The following is a 17,547-nucleotide window of genomic DNA, read 5'->3' as shown; positions in this document are numbered from 1 at the left end:
TCAAAATTGGAGTCCCAATGGACTGAGCCTTTGTTATTTCTAATTCTGGGGACAGAATCCTTTTGTTTTTCCACACAGGTTAAGAAGCAAATGACTTTGATACTAACATGCTCAAGAAAGAACATTATACTGTAGTATTTGGGAGAATAAAATATTTTTAATAGTACCAAAATATTGCTTGATTTTGCCTTTTATTTGTACTTTTTGGTATAATAATTACTTCATTTTAACCTCCCTAAAATCATAAACAAAACTATATTCTTTTATTTTGAACATGCAGGGGTATCCTGGTCCAATTTCAAAATATTTTTGAATGTTCTATAAAATTAAAAGTTCATCCAAACTTGAATTTTGAGTTTGGCCCATCAACATTTTCTGAGGAAAAGAAAGAAAAAAAAAAAAAAAAGAAGAACAAGAAGAAAAAATAAACCAAAGCCTATACCAGAAACATGTTGGTCAGCTCCTGAAAGATGTGCTTTTTAAGAGTCCCAGCTGGGCTGGCAGGAGATATGAAATATTAAATGCTTTTAAAAGAAAATAAACTATCTTTCTATGCATTCATATCAAAAGATCCTCACTTTTTTGCCCTTCTTACCTTAAAACCAGAGATATATAGATAGACAAATTGGGATTACTTACAAGTTGACACTGAAATTTCAGTTCATAGTTATGTAATGCAGTAGGATGCTTTAACATCAGAAATCTTTAACAAGTCAGTATTAGCTGTGAAGTGTTACTAATTCTGAATTCCTGGTGGTTTGCCACTTTAAATTAGGTACCAGATGAGATTAGATGAGGGGTGGCTTTTTTTCATTATTTGCTCATTCTTGTGCATTTATGAAAACAATTCTCTAGTTCTCGAAAAGAGCCCAGGTAAAACACTGTAGAAATTGAACACACAAAATATTACAATAAAATACAAAGAGACATAGCATTATATCTTCTGATAAATAGCTCTCTTATTAATTGTGCATCCCAAACAGAAATTAATGCAAATCAACTTTCTTCTGCAAGATATAATTTCATTCATTCCAGTGACCTGAACCACAGAAATAATCATCAATATTTTATCCTGACACCCAGACATCCATTACAGGATCCCATCCAGGCACTCTTCTTCCAAGAAAGGAGCTCAGTTCTCCTGAATCAATTAATCTTTGTTTACTTACGTGTTTCCCCATCTATAACAGCACTGATTTAGTAAATCCCTTCTGAAGCTAAATTTCAACACTAAACAGAGAACTTCGACATGTGAGCTGGCAGAATTCATCAGTGACATATGGATATTCCCTAGCTACAGGAAACAGGAATTTATTCAGCTCAGGTTTATTGCTGGAAGTGTTTCCCGAGCACACAGGCTGCTTAGCTCTGCTGAAGTATGTGGTGTGCACCTTACGTCTCAATAATAAAATGTACTCCTAAAACCAAAGAGGGCCAGTTCCTGGCTCTGGCTGGAACTACACACCTCACACAGACCAGTGAGGCTGGTCACTTTCTGAACAAAACATTTGCAGCAAAAACCTCAAGACATGCTGATTTGAAAACAATCTTTCCAAACTGCAGCTTGTGTATAAAACATATTAAACTAATAAGAATGGGTCTAACTCAGACATCAAACTACTTTTGTTGCCCTTATCCCAGGGCAAAAGGACTCAGCACTCTGCTGACCTGAGGTAGGAGGTGAGTACTCAGCTGATTTGCTGTAATAAGTGCATCTCACTAAGTTTGCCTGAACAAAAAGGAGATGGGCAAGACCAATTTTGGGGGGGGAAAAAAAATCCCCAAGGAACAACCACAAATTGCTGAATGTTATGTTAGTTTTTTCTTAGTTAGTGTTTTTCTGTGTTAGTGTTTTGCTTAAAGGACTTTTTTCCAGGAGGCATGAGAGTAAATAAGGGTGAAAGCTTTCACTTAAAAGAAGCAGTAATAAAAATTGCTATAATCACAGCCTAGCTTAAAAAATTAGATTTCACTCATTTTTAATACCACACTTTGCATCAGGATTGGATTCACTCTCTCTTTGGGTGTCTGTAATCGTACTTTTGATTTCTTCACCATGAGGACTTTGGCTTCTGTCTTCAGGGCAAGTCGTGACATTGGTACTTGTTTCTGTCTGTGGGAGGCACCACACCAAAATCTGCAGGACTTGCAGAAAACTGCAAGATCTGCTCAAGTTACCACTGCCTTGGCAGAAAAAGGCAAAGGTTTGTAGCCATTCGCTTACACAAGTAAGCTCTCAGCTGGCTTTTCTCATTTATTTAAGAAAGCAGATTAGGTCAAAATTTGTGAATGTCAAGAAATTGTGGACTACTTCTTTAGCTCACCCAACATGTACACCCATCCATAATCTGAAAGGAACTGCTAAACTCTCACTACCCGTAGAACCAGGTTTCCATTTAGTTAGAATTTGTATTATCCATTTCAAATATACACACAGCAGCTTGATTTGACACTACCCAGTCACGAACCCAAACTTCACACTTAAATATCTCATCAGGAACTCTTCAGAAAGGCTAATATATTGAGCCACTCCAATTATCATTAATAAAATTCTTGTACTTTATTTTGGAGCAAAAGTTGAAGTTTTCCACTCTGGCAAAAGAATCTGAAATACTGCAAGACAACTGCCTGTAATTTTGTGGAGAAAGAGGTTTAAGAGCAGTTTACTTGCTTTAGAAACCCATGGTATGACCTGGAATAGCAAGTACAGACATCCAAGTGCTGCCTAAGAGGAATTAGCACCACTGCTCAAGAGGACTATGATCCAAGAAGTCCTGACCAGCCCAGGTGTGAGCAACAGCACACCATGCAACGCTCCTGCTCCTGTTAAACATGCTTGAGTGCTCCTGAGCACTGAGAAACAGGGCTGTTTATGTATACCTGACCAGGTATTGTACCCTACCCTAAACCAGGAATTCCCTACAGAGGAAAGTTCTGGAGCAGACCGGGCAGGTCCAAGCACTGCAGCAGCCTCTTCTTTCAAGGGTGGCAAAGGGTACAGTCCACATGCAACTTTTCCTTTATCATAGGAGAGGTTTTACTGTCTTATGTTTCAGCCATCTCTCTTCAGCACAAGCAGACACAAAAAAACCATAATGGGGTATTTCTAATTCCTCCACTTGCGTTTCTTTATTAATGCTCTACTCTGAGTCCAGTAGACTGCTACTGAAAATCCTCCTGGCAAACGATGCAGGATTCAAAGAGAAGAACAGAATTGTGTGACTTACTGCTAAAAAATGAATGGTGAGGCTAAACAACAGCTTAGGAAATTATGTAAGGAGTAAGTATACATTCAAAACAAACCCTTTTACACAAACCCGAGAACACTCCACCTAACAGCTTTTAAACAGAATAACTGCTATGCTAGTCAATTGTCTTGATATAAGCTCATCAAAAAAGTAAGATAAACCTTACCACTCTTTTCAGCCCAACACAGTCAAAGAAAATAAGTCTTAAACAGCAATCATTTTAAACTGCATGCCCAAAAATGCCAAAACAAAACAAAAATAAACAAACAAACAAGCCCCAAAAAATCCACAAAAATATAAACACATCTTAGAAGATCTGAGATGTTTTCTGCTGTAGGTCTACAAGCCAATAGCCAAAAGTTATTTGGACCAAACCCTTCACCACTGAAGAATAACATGGAAGAACCAAACCGAGCCTGCCCTTTGTTCACACCACACAAACACAGCACTCCTCTCTGGGAAGTGATGCTTACCAGTTTCCACGCAGGACTATACACCTCCTTCAACAGTGTCCTCACAAAACAGACTTTCTTTTGCAGCTGTGTGGGTTACAAGAGAAAACTCAGCAGGCTTTCCTTCAAGCACCAATAGTACTAAGAGACTGTCAGTGCAGCCAGCAGCAGCCACCACCGATCCCACTCAGCTCAGCTGCTTAACTGAACCAAGATGCAGAGTGCACATGTGTCCTGTGCAGGCAGAAAACGTTTCCCTGGTAATTAGCACCAGAGCCTCCAACCTGGGGAGGCACTAAACTGCACTCATCATGAAAAATTAAACATCACTACTTGAAACAGAAGCATTTGTTCTCAGTGTCAGGTTTTGGCACCACAACAGGAGATGAGAGACTCAATATCAAACAGTGACGATGAAGGCAAACTAGTCAGAAACCCTGGCTTAGCATGCAGAGTATTACACTGGTGACAAGTCAAGGATTTTGTTCTCAGATCTGTTTGTGAGAAGCAGTTTTGTGCATTCAGCAAAGGAATCAGAAGGGAGTAGCAATTACAGAGAGCTGCCGCAGCTGAGCTTTTTACACCATCACACCAGTGCAGCCCATTTCCCAGCAGGACGCTCCTATTGGGAAAACCTGGTATCTGCTCAACATTACTGTTCATCCCACGGCAGTTCAAGCAGTAGGATGTTTCTGAGCAAAACTGTAATGATTCAACAGAGAAATGTTCCACCCAGAGAGGGACAAGACGTTACCTCACCAGAGCCAGCAGCTTTAGTGGATTTATTGCATGTTATCCCACTGTGGTTATTTTTCCTCCCAGTTTTAATTTTGTAGCACATAGTGGTTCCTCGGTACAAGAACAATTTGCATAACCAAGCAGAGACTCATTTTGAAGCACACTTACAACAGCATCCAAATGCCGTGCTGTAAACAGGGCTGGGAATGGCACATCAGGTTTCAGTTTGCTATTAAATCTTAACATTTCCTGAGGGCTGTGTAGTCTTAATTGTATCTTGTGTCTTTGCCACAGCACTGCACAGTGTCATTTCAGTACAAACCAGATGAAAACCCACACGGATTTATCTAATCTGTTCCCCAATGAAAATTTTTGATTCCCATTTTCTCTGGAAACCTAGGAGAAGATAAGGTGCAATACAGAGTAGTGGAAGATTAGAAACACATTGCGGTGATTTTGTATTGGTATACAAAGTGAAACACCAAGGAAGAAGAGAGTGTAAAGTGCTTGCTGCTCTCCCAAAGACACCAAACGATGGTTTTTGGCCACTAACCCTTAAATTTCAGTTTGCTTCCTCACAGTCCCTCAAAATGCATTGCCTTTTTTTCCTTCTTCCTTCGTTATTCTTTAACTTCCCTATGGAGATAGGGTAGGGCACCACTGCATGCTTTATCTGTTTAAATGGTGTTTTAAAAAATCATTTTGGGAGTACACCCATATTTTTTCAATCTTACAGTGGAAATCAGGTTAATGATGCTGCTTTATTATGTCAGCCTGTAACTCAAAGTTCTGTATTTACAAGTACCAAACAAGAATTTGGTGAGGGTATTGCAGCATTCACTTAAAAACACTGTATGTGCCTAATTGGAGATAGAGCTTCTGGACTGCTTCAGCTTTTATGTAGCTCTTTGTTTATGTTTGCAGTCCACCCTATGGTCTGCATCCTTTTGTATATACACAGCTTCTGTGACAATCATCTATGAGATGTTTTCCTCGTGCTTCTTTCTCGGTTTTAATTATTCAGTGTCGGAATTAATAAACAGCTTAGAAAACGAAAATGTCACAGCTTAGTGCAGAATGCATCAATTAATAAAGTAGGATGCAGGACAATTTAAAGGTATATTCCCCAGTGGCAAGAGAGCTGATCCTCTTCCATCTGGAACACAAAGCAAAAATATCCCATTGACTGCAACGAGAGCCAGGGGGCTTAAAAGATTCTCATGACCTTACAAATTAAGACAACCTACTTTTCATGAACAGTGACAGAACTTGTAGTCTAAGCATCATTTAAGAGCTCTAAAGAGCACAGTATGCTTAAAGGGACCAAATTTACTTTAAAAAAGCAACTTGCAGATCTCATGAAAAATGTTATAACGGTTTGATCCAAATGTGTGCAATCAAAACCACAAAAACTTGCTAGTCTCTCCCATTCACTCAACTTGTCCTATAGTGAAATACCTTGGGGAAGGAAACAGGCCACAGGCTGTAACTTTTAGATTTTTTTAATTCTTTGAAGTACTTGGTCAGGGCATAAGCAGAGAGGTTGATAGGTGCTTCAGAGATCAAAGGGTAGTTTGGGCTTAGCTTTATCACCTGGATTTGAAGAAATCGCTGAGATCTGATTGAAGAAAGATACACTTATTCACTGGCTTCTACCATAGATTCTGCCTATGTGCAAGAATGCAATAATAATGCTTACAGAAGCATCCATGGGGCTCTGAAAACACCTAACACAACCCAACAAATCCTGATACACCATTTGTAGAGGCAGAGAGAAACAAAAGAACGTAAAAATTGTGACATGGCTCCTCACAACCTCTCTAGTCTGGATGCAGCGGTGTCCCTGTTTCCTTCTTGCACTCCTAGAATTTCTTTTCACTGCAACTGCTTTCAGCCATCCATCAGAGAAGCAGGTTGGGGGAGATTTTCAAAAGAAGCGTCCCAGTCTCAGCTTGGGGACATGGACCTGCTCAAGGCAGGCAAAGCCCAGACAGTGTGGATCCAAAACTACATTTTCTTCCCAGGGACATCTGAAGCAACACACAATAACTATGCATGTTAGAAAACCACTTTTTCTGAGGGATCAATGGCAAATTATGTATTAAATTCACATGAAGAACAACAGCTCGGCAAAACAGGTATTTCTTAACAACAGTAATCCTCACCAGCTGATTTCCTGTCAACTATGTCCAGTGTACTCCTGCTAGTAGAAACCAAGTTTCCTTCTTGAAACAGGCCAGGCATTTTAGGCCCAACTGAAAAAAAAAATTTTTTCTCATCTCAACTACTTACTATGTTTAACCCCTTGAGACATGTGTCTTCTACTCCCCTGTCATCCCCAAACAGGTCCTCACTTTCAGTTGCTCATAGGCAGGCCATCAAGTGCTGTAGGCTTTATACAAACACGCAGTAAGAAATGGATACCACCTCAAAAAGTTAAAGCAGGATGAGTTAAAAAGCAAGCGTGGGGCGAATCCAAAGTCATGTGGAAGAAACACAGAAGTAAAAAGCTTTGTCCCAGATCAGTGGACAGGTAAGTAAAAGAGAGAAGCACTGATGACCTCCTGATGCTCAGTTTAGTGCTCTGTTAGTAGAAACTCTTCGCTTTAAGCACTTCATCCTTCTACTATAAAAAACAAGCACCTGATGTGGCTGTGGAGAGAGAGAAGGCTGTATGTTCACTTTAGGAAATCTGGAATTTCAAACACAATGAAACTCTACAATTTAACTCCCCAGGGCATCTATGAAAACCTGTGCTCTCTGTGGCTGGGAAAGGGTTCTCAGAAAGACATACATTAGTTGTGTGCAAAAGCATTTTCTGAGACAACGAAACATATATCACATCTTAACTGAGAAAACACAGACTCACAGTTAAAGTGGAAATTATTTTAATCTGTCCTGTGGCTGACAAATTAAATACAGAAGTGTTAATCCTTGAAGGCATATAGACATTTGATTAGGCAAAGTGTATTGATTGGTAAAAATTAATTCCAGCATCAAAACCTGTATTGATTGCTGCCAATCTGCTTACCCAGTTTAACTAACATGGCCTAAGAGACTCATGTTTAGCGAGGGTGGCTCTGTGGAGGGGCAGTTCCCCTTTCCCTTTCTGCTCTTTCCTCCCCATTTAACAGGACTCCACGGTGGTAGCCTTCTTCCCCCACACACTGTGGCTGCCCACCCACTTTGCTTATGCTTAATTCCATTTCTATCTCCATTTTCCACCAGCAGGAGCTAAGACTGAACACTGGGATGGGTGTTAGATGCAGAAAAAGGTGAGTTGCTGCAGGTGGAGGTATGTGCGGCAGCTCACTGTGGTGACAGGCCATCCACTGCCCTTCACTGGGCCTTCAGTGCCAGCACAGGGCTTCAGGGACACTTGTGCCCTGTGCTGCTCCCTTCCCAAGGGTCTTGAATGAACAGTGCCATAAGCTTGTGTCATGCTCAGTCTGGCACAGTCAAGGACTACTTAATCCTCATCCACTATTAAGAGACACCGCATTACAAGATGACAACTTGAACCTCTTCTCCTTCCTAGCAGTACTGTTTACATATTTCAAATAATTTCCACAGATCTGTGTGTTTACATTTGTCTTATTTGAGCCTTACAGATAGAAAATCTACTAGTGCCAGTTCCCCAGCTAAAAACTTCTCTCTGTTCTCAGCAGAGCTTGCAATGCCTCCCAGTCCAGTACTACCTTCAAATTCAATTGACTTTTGTATTCACAAACCAGACTTAATGGGAATTCCTGTGGGAACACAATGGATGCATCCCAATTAAAAGTATGACCATCTATCATTGATGCCACATCAGTGTGTCTGATATTATCTGGGCCCAAGAAAATTTGGTGTGGTAGGCAAGAGTAGGAGGCAATGGCAGAAGGTGTTCCTGCCTGTGGTAGGGAAGCTGGAACTAGCTGATCTTTAGGGTTCCTTCCAACACAAACCATTTTATGTTTCTGCAAACTATATCAATACAAGGTCAAAATTAATAATGTCATCCTCAAAAGTCACTTGTATATTCTGTAATTTTCTTTTATTGAACCACATGTACACTCCTGATGAGCCCATTACCTTCACGATAACTTATGATTTTTCTCTTAAGAGAGTTTAACTATTACTTTACTCCAGTCAGGATTTAACAGTATCTAAAGACATATGCCATAATTATTCTTCTAAATCATTGCAATATTGGCGTTCTCAAATGGAAGATAATTCCAAAATTCTCATCACTGCTAAACAAATTTGCAATGTTGTAGTAAAGGTGTACGTAATTCCCTATTTCATAGATGCTGTCCCTCATACCTGCAGGGCATCTCTAACTTCCTCTTGCTCTCTGATGAGTGTAGCTGTTTATTTAGTGTTTCATTTATCAGCTATCCATGCACATTAGGTGATACCTTGGGGGGGGAGGGGGGGGGTCCAGCATCAAATGCATAAATGAACAAGAAAGTGTGGGAGAGAGAAGTCAGCTACAATGAAAGGGTTGAAATGCAAAATATTTTGAAGTCTTACTGCATTCTTTTCTGGGCTACTCAGAATAAATGTGAATGACCTACATACTGTGCATACACACGAACTTATCAATTGGGTTAGAAAGGTTACATACACAGTGGCCCAGCTCCAGAGCAGCTCAAATAGAGCCCTCACAAAAAGAACCTCAGCCCTGCCTATTCATGTTAAAACAGAGCTATTTCTCTTTACAGTTTTCTGTTTCATAGTTCACTATTCTCACCTCTCTTGGTATTCACTTCAGTGATGGACTCAGTGCTTGTCATTCAAGTAAGGAAGGATCTCTGCAGATATGAAATGCAATGCAAATACAAAGCTTCACAACTTTTTTTTTTGACCAGCATTTTCATTTTAATTTGTCAGCTCAGTTAATGAGTGGTTTAACTCCAAAATTATAGCAACCCTGAAAAGAGTCTGTAAAGTTTTATTCTGTCCATTAAGATTAAACTCGTATTTTTTCTACTGGCCTTCAGTGTTGCACCAAAATAAAACAGATCTGGTGTTGCCACTACAGTTACCACAAACACATAAAAAATCATGCAAAGACTAAGCACTGAGCAACATAAATCAGGATGCATAATTACACAGCAGCTGCTCACTGGCAGGAAGGAACCCTGCAAGCAAAATTTGGCCTAGTGATTTGGAAAAGGATTCAAACAAATGCCTACACTTCTCAAATGGCTAAGACTTAGTTTAATGTTAGCGACGTCCAAATCATCGTAACTCTTTACAACTTACTTTGTCTAGGATGTGCAGTCATAAAAAATACTGCTCAAGCGTCAACTCTCTTTTATTTCAAGCCGCTTTTGTTGTTACCTCCACTCTTGGGATCAGAAACAAAAGGTGTGTAGATCCCCAGAAGATGCTCTGGGAATGCAGACACTTTTTGTATACACATGCATCCAGTGTACAGGGGTGTCAAAGGGTTTTGGCACTGCCCAAAAAATTCCCAAATCGCTTTTCTGAATTTAAGTGACTGCTTCCCCCTTGAATGCCAAACATGCTCCTCCACCTCTTCTCCTGGTATCTAGCACTGGGTTCTGAGGCATAGTACTGCAAGAGGCCAGAAGCCTGAAAAGAAGCAAAAATTAGCACCTAGCTTTAAATAAGGCTTTTTAGCCCTTTATAGGATTTAGCCCTTGCTTTCCTAAAGCTCACTCATCAAAAGTAGTTTTTGAAAATGGGATGTGGGTGTTTGCAAATCTTAAGACATTACTAAGGTCAGGGAGACTGCTGCTCTAAGGGAGCTGAAAGCTTTACAGGGAAACCACAGGAGCACAGGGGAAAAAGGCTTTCAATACACAGCCCTGTTTACAGTTACCAGCACGAGCATCCTTTTGGGGAGAAAAAGTGATTTCCTTTGCAAGAGGTGTCCCAAACAGCCCACCGCCTGCTCCAGCACTGACCCTCCCATGGGGAAGAGGGGACCTGCAGGATGTTTCCATCTGGCTCACAACCATCTCCTGCACCAAACAATACAGAGGGCTCTGCTTCGATGGGCAGCTGGACTAGGTGACCTTCTGCACTCCCTCCCAGCCAACACACTACATCCTGGATCCTAAAAGGAGCTGGAAATAAGCCTGTTGATTTACATTTCTATATATAGGTATGTTCAACACATGCACCAATGGCCTGCCATCCCACTGAGCGGGGAGGATGGGGGAAGGGAGTGCTGATCTCAGTATCAGAACCTGGGATCCATCAGATCCCAGGATGCAGACACATGGGTAAGCAGGGTAGCACACTGTTCCAGATAATGACAACAATCTTTTCAATGTATTAAAAACTCAGCCAGAAAGGTGATAAAGGAAATTTTGGGGCGAAAGGAAAGATCAAAATAATAATAGTTTCAAAGCACTGTACTTATTTTAGACGTTCTTACAGCATGTTTCCATAGGAACTGGAACGCAAAGGAGCACACTGCAGCAGCGTTCACAAATGTTGTGTGGTTTAGCGGCTTGTAAAGCATCAGTTAAGGGCACCATGACCACTCTGAGAGTGCCAGGCACCTGCTGCCTTTGCTGCACAACAGGATCTTAGTTATGATGTTTTGCAAAACCTAGGAAAATAACATTTTTTCCCATATTTTTTTCCTGTCATCCTGCAGGCATGGCTGCTTACACATCCGTGTGTAGCCACTCCCCACCCAGACCCACTTCATGTGGGGCATGAAGACAGCAGCGTTTAACCCAGGTTGCTTGGCTGCTGTGGAGGTGGTGTGTCCTAAGGAGTAGCATGTGGGCCTGGTTTTTGTATCCATCTTTAGTACCCACCTGCTGAGTGACCTTGTGCAACTCACGTCAGGTAAGGTCTGCTCCATCTGTCAGCTGCCCGAAATGCATCTCACCCAGCTCAGCACGCGAGCAATTCTCTGGCCAACAGGAGAGCATCTATCCTGCCTGAGACACCCACACCATGGACAGGCCTCTTGTTCCCAAAGCATGCACCTAGTCACTTCCATACACTTAGCCCTTTTCCCACATGCCAACGGGCCAGGTGACAATTGATTCTTTTCTCCATTCAAAATTGGCTGCTACAAAGTGAGGTCTGTGCTGCAGCTCACCAAAACAGCATTTAACTGCATGAAGTGGTGTTGCATGTCTTGGAGCAAGGCATGGGCATGGGGGTGCTTTTGGTAACCTTGCTAGTGGGACAGCACTGGAGGATGTTTATGATGTGGAGAGCCAGACCTGGTGTAGTGTCACCCTTAACTCGTCCTGTGTCAGCCTCCTCCATAAGCTGTCCTCAAAACTGAAATGGGCTCTTTGTCAGAGGGAAATAATTGGTTGTCTCCAAAAGACAGCATTGAAAGCAAAGAAACCCAGCCTACCAGATCCAGGCAACAAGGACCTGGGACTAAACTGGAGAATTAAGCTATTTAACTGTGTTACTCAAAGAGAACAAGGCTGCTCCAGAGTGGGATGAACTGTGCACCTCAGCCTGTGGTGGTGAGCCTAAATGACCAGTTTAACTTTAGATGGTAAAAATGAGACAAAATTACTCCCACCTCCTGTGCTGTCATTCCTCAGTGCACACAACGGTGCAGTGGCAGCAATCCCATTTGTAAAGGACTTTCTTACCAGCTCATGACAAGGGCTGTGCAAGCATTGGTTACCTGTACTTCTGGATTGAGAAATAAACAGAACTTTGTTACTTATGGATTTGAAAACCCCCTAATATTAATATTTACTGAGACCTGCCTGACTCATACAAGTTAAGGTGGATAATTTTTAACAATCAGGATAAAACACATTCTTCCTTGGACTTGCCAGGTTTAACTTCACACGCCAGTAAGAAACTAAGCCAAAATGCTGGCCAAAGGCCTGCGTCCAGAAGTATCATCCAGACCACAGCCAGCAGAATCACAGAGAATCACAGAAGTTGGAAGGGACCCACAAGGATCACTGAATCCAACTCTTAGCCCTTCACAGGACACCTCAGCCCAAATGCTCCATCACTTGTAACCACTTACAAATATATTTATGCTGTTGTGGAAATGCAAAAAAACTATTCTTTTTTTTTAAGTTGCATTTTGTAAATGAATTCAGTTGTTGCCTGCAGCACGGAGGTATTTTATAAACGCTGTAACAAAAACGTATCAATTTAGATATTTAGATACTCCACATACTGCAACATTTCTTTCTCAGCACAACAACTCCCACTGTAAATACTGCCATAAAAATTCATACTTAATTACATATTTAACAAAGAAATATAGATGTAGGATGTCTGAACCCAGCTCTCATTTCAAATGTTACAATGACAGCTTCAGTCAGTGTAAGGATAGAAGTATCTGGGAAGCTGTGACAGCCTCACACTGAAATTCTGTTTAAAACCTGATTATTTAAAAGAAGACAATTCTGATTATTCAATCTCTTTTCACACCTCTCCAACAAAGCAGCTTTGGGAAGGTGCATTAAAACTGTATTCCACTATGTCTACACCTTGTATTTTAAGAATCAGAAGCAGTATGTTACAAATACACATATTATCTATGCTTTTGTGTCTCTGAAGTCATACACTGAGGTGGCAGAAGACATACTTTAATGTCAATTTTCAAATCTGAGTGAAATTTAATGACTTAAGCCAGTGCTGTAACAAAGACACTAAAGCAGGATGTAAATCTTGCTCACCTGCATGTACTTGCACAACTCCAGATGCAAACACTGACTTTCCCAGTGGGGAGTAAAGTCACAAGCCACAGTGAGATGTACTAAACACCAATCTACTTCACAGCCCAAACTAAACAAAACAACACATATCAGCATTTAGTATATAGATAATGTAGAGGTATTAGAATTTCTGGTTTTACTGCTGTTTTTACCTTGGATAACTCAGTCTCTAATAAAGAAGAATACAGTGTTCTGCACTGGACAAGCCAGCTGCTGTGAACTCACCCAAGCATTCAGCTTTCTGTTCTGGGTTCCCTTGTGGGCAAGTAAGATCCAGATCTTCTCTCTCGCATCCGAACTTGGTCTGTTTTTACCCAAGACCACATCTCACTCCAAGAAACCATTGCTTTTATAAAGAGCACCAATGCCCAGAGTGAGCCCAGCAAGGGCCAGGCTGCAGGACTTCTCTAGGGGCTAAGAACAAGTAGGAATCTGCCAACCTGGCCACCCACTCCTGAAAGCATTTCTCCAGCTTAGCTTTCCCACCACAAATTCTTGATGCAGAGAAACAATTGAAAATAAAAAGCAATCCAGTCATTTATCCTCCGGGCTGGAGAGAAAGAAGGAGACTGCCACAGCAGCGCCTGTTTTGAATGCTTGGCAGGTACACAAACACAAGGGGGATGATGCTATAGATAAGCATAGACAGAAATAGCTAGAAGGATGAGCTGGCTCAGGGTAGCAGTGGTGAAAGGCAGCAATCTCCCTTCTCCTGTGATTGCACCAAAACTAGCAGCTGACCCGCAGACTCACCGAGTGTTGGCAGGAGAGGGTCCCCCCAAGCTCTGAGCATCACACTGGAAATATCCTCCTCGCACAGATCCCCTTCCCCATCTTGGATACATTTGAAGGCTGCATCTTCTCAGCCTGCTTCTGACTCAGAGCATAAAACCTGCTTGCTGCCTGTCAGGGGTTTTGGTGCTGTTCCCAGAATCCTACCAGGAAGCTGCAGCTCACAGATCCCCCTGCGCCAGCAGGAAAATCCAGTAACTGTGGCTCATAAAATAGTGCCAAAGCACCAAACTGAAGTATCTGGGCAGGCACCTCATCTCTCCCCCATGAGCAGCCTCACACAGCTCTCCCTACCGCTTGTACCAGCCCACAAAGAGACAAGCACAGAGACGTCACCTAGCACTTATGCAACTTAGCTGCAAAAACACAAAACGGTTAAAATCAAGAGTTTCACCTACCTGTCACCATTTAATAACCCTTTGTTTCCCACTCCCTTTCTGTATGGCAACGAACTCTGATTTTCTTCTAAAATTGGAAGAGTCTCACCTGAATGTGCCTGCACTGGGGAAGAAGGATTTAAAATCCTGCTTTTTAAAGCTGCTTGAGGAGGAAAAGATTCATCAGTGCTTCCTTTACTCTGTGCAGTATCAATATCCAGGAACCCAGATCTTTGGCTGTTGGTATGATGGGACAACCTGAGAAATTTCACGGCTTGATACGGGTTGAGATGGGCAAGGACACTGGGCTCAGCTAGAGGTGGCAGTCTGGGAAGAGAGACAATCCTACTCAATCTGAGAAAAAAGAGAAGGAGGGAAGTAAAGAAAGGGTAGAGTCACAAGCATCACTGCTGTGGTTTAACTGGTGGGGAGCAAGGATGGTGAGGGCAGGACCAGGCATGTATCAGAGCAGAGACAACTACAGAAGACTAGGACTGGGTCACAGACATGTGAAACTGTGCAGTACAACAGAATGCATGAGTGGGGCAGGCAGGCAGGAATGTGAGAACACAACAGAAGGAGGGAACAGGCATGGGAACAAAGTGATGTCATGAGAAATGGAAGAAGAATGATCTGAGACACAAAACTCAGTGCTTAGGAAAAAAACCCAAGGAAAAATAAAACTCAAACTAACACCAACCTCATTTTAAATCATTTTATTAACCTGTTGAGCCTGAAGACATCACATTCTGACACATGTTCCAATTCCCTTGTTTACTCCCTTGTAACCACTGCAGAGCTGCACCCGGGGGTACATTACTTCACCCACTGAACCATGCTCCTGTGTCCAGCATGAGGTGGGGGACAATCCTGAGAGCAAAGGGACTCAGGACCACTAGCACAGCATTGGTGGCAGGGCAGACAGGAGCCACGCCACCACAGAGCTCTTCACCTCCCATGGCACCACTACACCGACCCAGTGGAGGGGCTCATACAGATGTGGGACCAAATACTGCTATTCTGGGAGAGCTGCTGTCATGCTCACCAGCTGCCAGCACTGCCAGCTCAGGTTGCTTGAAGAAATCTCATAGGCTATAGCCATCCATTAAATTAGTCATTCCCAAGTAGTTTCCCAAGGACAAGGTCACCTTCCAAGATAGGACTGAAACGGGTGACTGCATGCACACTGCCTGATGGGGGCATGTCCTGACCCTCTTAACTCCTGAAAATACACCTAGGAACCCACTGGTTCAGAAAGCTGCCTGGCAGGGGTCAAGTTCAGGCCAGGAACTGCTCCAGCAGCTAGGCTCTCCTTGGGGCCTGGCAGTGCTCCTTGCTAATAGAGACAAACCTGCAGCTTAACATAATACTACAGCTGGTCAGAGAAAACCTATTATTTTTTCATCCCCCTTTGTTTGTCATGACTACTCCAGGAAATCAGAAAAAAAATAGCACGTTTTTCATAGTAGAGAAACTCAAGAACCTCAAATAAATGGCTTTTGAGATAGGGCTGATAAAGAAAAACCTTAGGTTCAGAAAGATTAAACCTAAAAGGGACAGCAGAGATACAAAGGGAAACTGAAATTTGATGGGAAAAAAAAGAAACAGCAAAGGATAGCTTTAAACAACTTGTGCCCAGAATCTTCAGGCACATTTATTTGCTGTTTTCCATGAAGGAAACCCATTATTGTTATAAAAATTACTGCACATTTTTCTGATTATGTTGTTTTGTTAGATAAGAACCAATGTTGTGTGACAGTGCTTCAGTAGTAGCACTAGACCACTCACTGTAGATTAAATTACAGATTTCAAACTCATTAAACAAATACATGGACCATTAAAATAAAAAGTGTGTTTGAAAAATTTGTGGGGTGTAAACTGTTCCTTTTTAAAACATTCCTACCAGCTAGGGTTACCTCTTTTCAAATTAATGGAGAAGTAAGTTTGAAAAGCAAGTAACTGCAACCTAAAGAAACTAAGCAGGAAATTTTTGGCAGTTGATTGGGGTAAGTACTTTGCATCAAGCAGCTGATGACTGCAGACCTGCCTTGTGTTTTTTGCACTATTTTCACAATAAGGTGAACAGTTACCACATTTTCTTTGTCAAAGGGGAGAATACAGTTGGAGTATTTACAGTTTGATGTCTACCATTCAAATGATAGGTAAGAAAACAAGAACAGGAACAGATGGGCTTCTTTTAACTGAATTTAAGTTATTTAGAGCTATTTCTGGTTAAAAAAAAAAACCAACACACACCAAAAAACAAACACAATATGCCTTCCTGCTTCGTAATACTCATCTCAGATTTAACATCTACATTTGCTGAAATAAAAGTGAACTGGACTCCAGTTTTTAAAGTATATGATTAATACAATTTAGTGCCCCATTTTTAACTTGCAAAGCTGTTGAAGGAACTGTTTTATTTGCCAAGAGTCCTTAAATATTTCTTTATCCTTTCACTGGGATTTGCTTGCTGACTACTTTCACAGCTAAATACCTGCCTTGTATGTTTGATCTTCCTCACCAGCACCCCAAGTGAAAAAGCTGTCTTAACCTCTTTATTCCACCAGGAATAAACACTTTTGAAAACTAACTGGGAATCTCCTTATAGGCAACAATATACATACAGCTTATTTTCCCAGTATAGTTTTAGGAGGACACTCTTCCACCTGAATTAACATTATATAAGGTCTTGCGAAAGACCAGAGAGTCAGTTTGCCTCTAGGAAATAAACCAGTGATAGATACCACCACTCCTGGCTCAGTCAAGCCAGTAACAGCCAAAAAAACCCATACAAACCCCGTCATAACCAAAAAGGGATATCCCCAAAAATCAGATACAAAAACACCATGAACCCAAGCAGCTCCCAAGAGCACATGCAACAGCACTAGAAAAAAAAAACCTAAAGTATCTTCTTTCTCTACAAAGAACTTGTATGTCATGATGATATGGTTGTGGCTGGGATAGAGTTAATTTTCTTCATAGTAGCTACTACTGGACTCTGTTTTGGATTTGTGCTGGAAAACATAAAGTGTTGGTAATTCAGGGATGTTTTGGTTACTGCTGAGCAGCGCTTACACAGGGTCAAGGCCTTTTCCACCTCTCACCCCACCCTGCCAGCAATGGACTGGGGGTGCACATGGAGTTGGGAGGGGACAGAGCTGGGACAGCTGACCCCAGCTGACCAAAGGGATATCCCAGACCATGTGGTGTCATGCTCAGCATATAAAGCAGGGGGAAGAAGGAGGAAGAAAGG

General features: G+C 41.7%; 1 protein-coding gene across 3 annotated transcripts in view; it reads right to left on the bottom strand.

The window, feature by feature from the left end:
• Positions 1 to 17,547, bottom strand: part of MTUS2 (microtubule associated scaffold protein 2) — a 269,885-nt gene that overhangs the window by 227,558 nt on the left and 24,780 nt on the right. The window contains exon 1 of one of the 3 annotated variants that reach the window (XM_010400285.4): positions 13,348 to 14,189. The exons of 1 other annotated variant lie outside the window; for it this stretch is intronic. The gene's annotated coding sequence lies outside the window, so the exon portion shown is untranslated. Of the gene's footprint in view, positions 1 to 13,347; positions 14,190 to 17,547 lie in introns of those variants that run through there. One more of the 3 variants, XM_010400284.4, reaches the window with a different exon arrangement.

The sequence above is a fragment of the Corvus cornix genome, chromosome 1 (assembly GCF_000738735.6).
Source record: "Corvus cornix cornix isolate S_Up_H32 chromosome 1, ASM73873v5, whole genome shotgun sequence".
NCBI lineage: Eukaryota > Metazoa > Chordata > Aves > Passeriformes > Corvidae > Corvus > Corvus cornix.
This window is presented reverse-complemented; position numbering and strand designations above follow the sequence as displayed.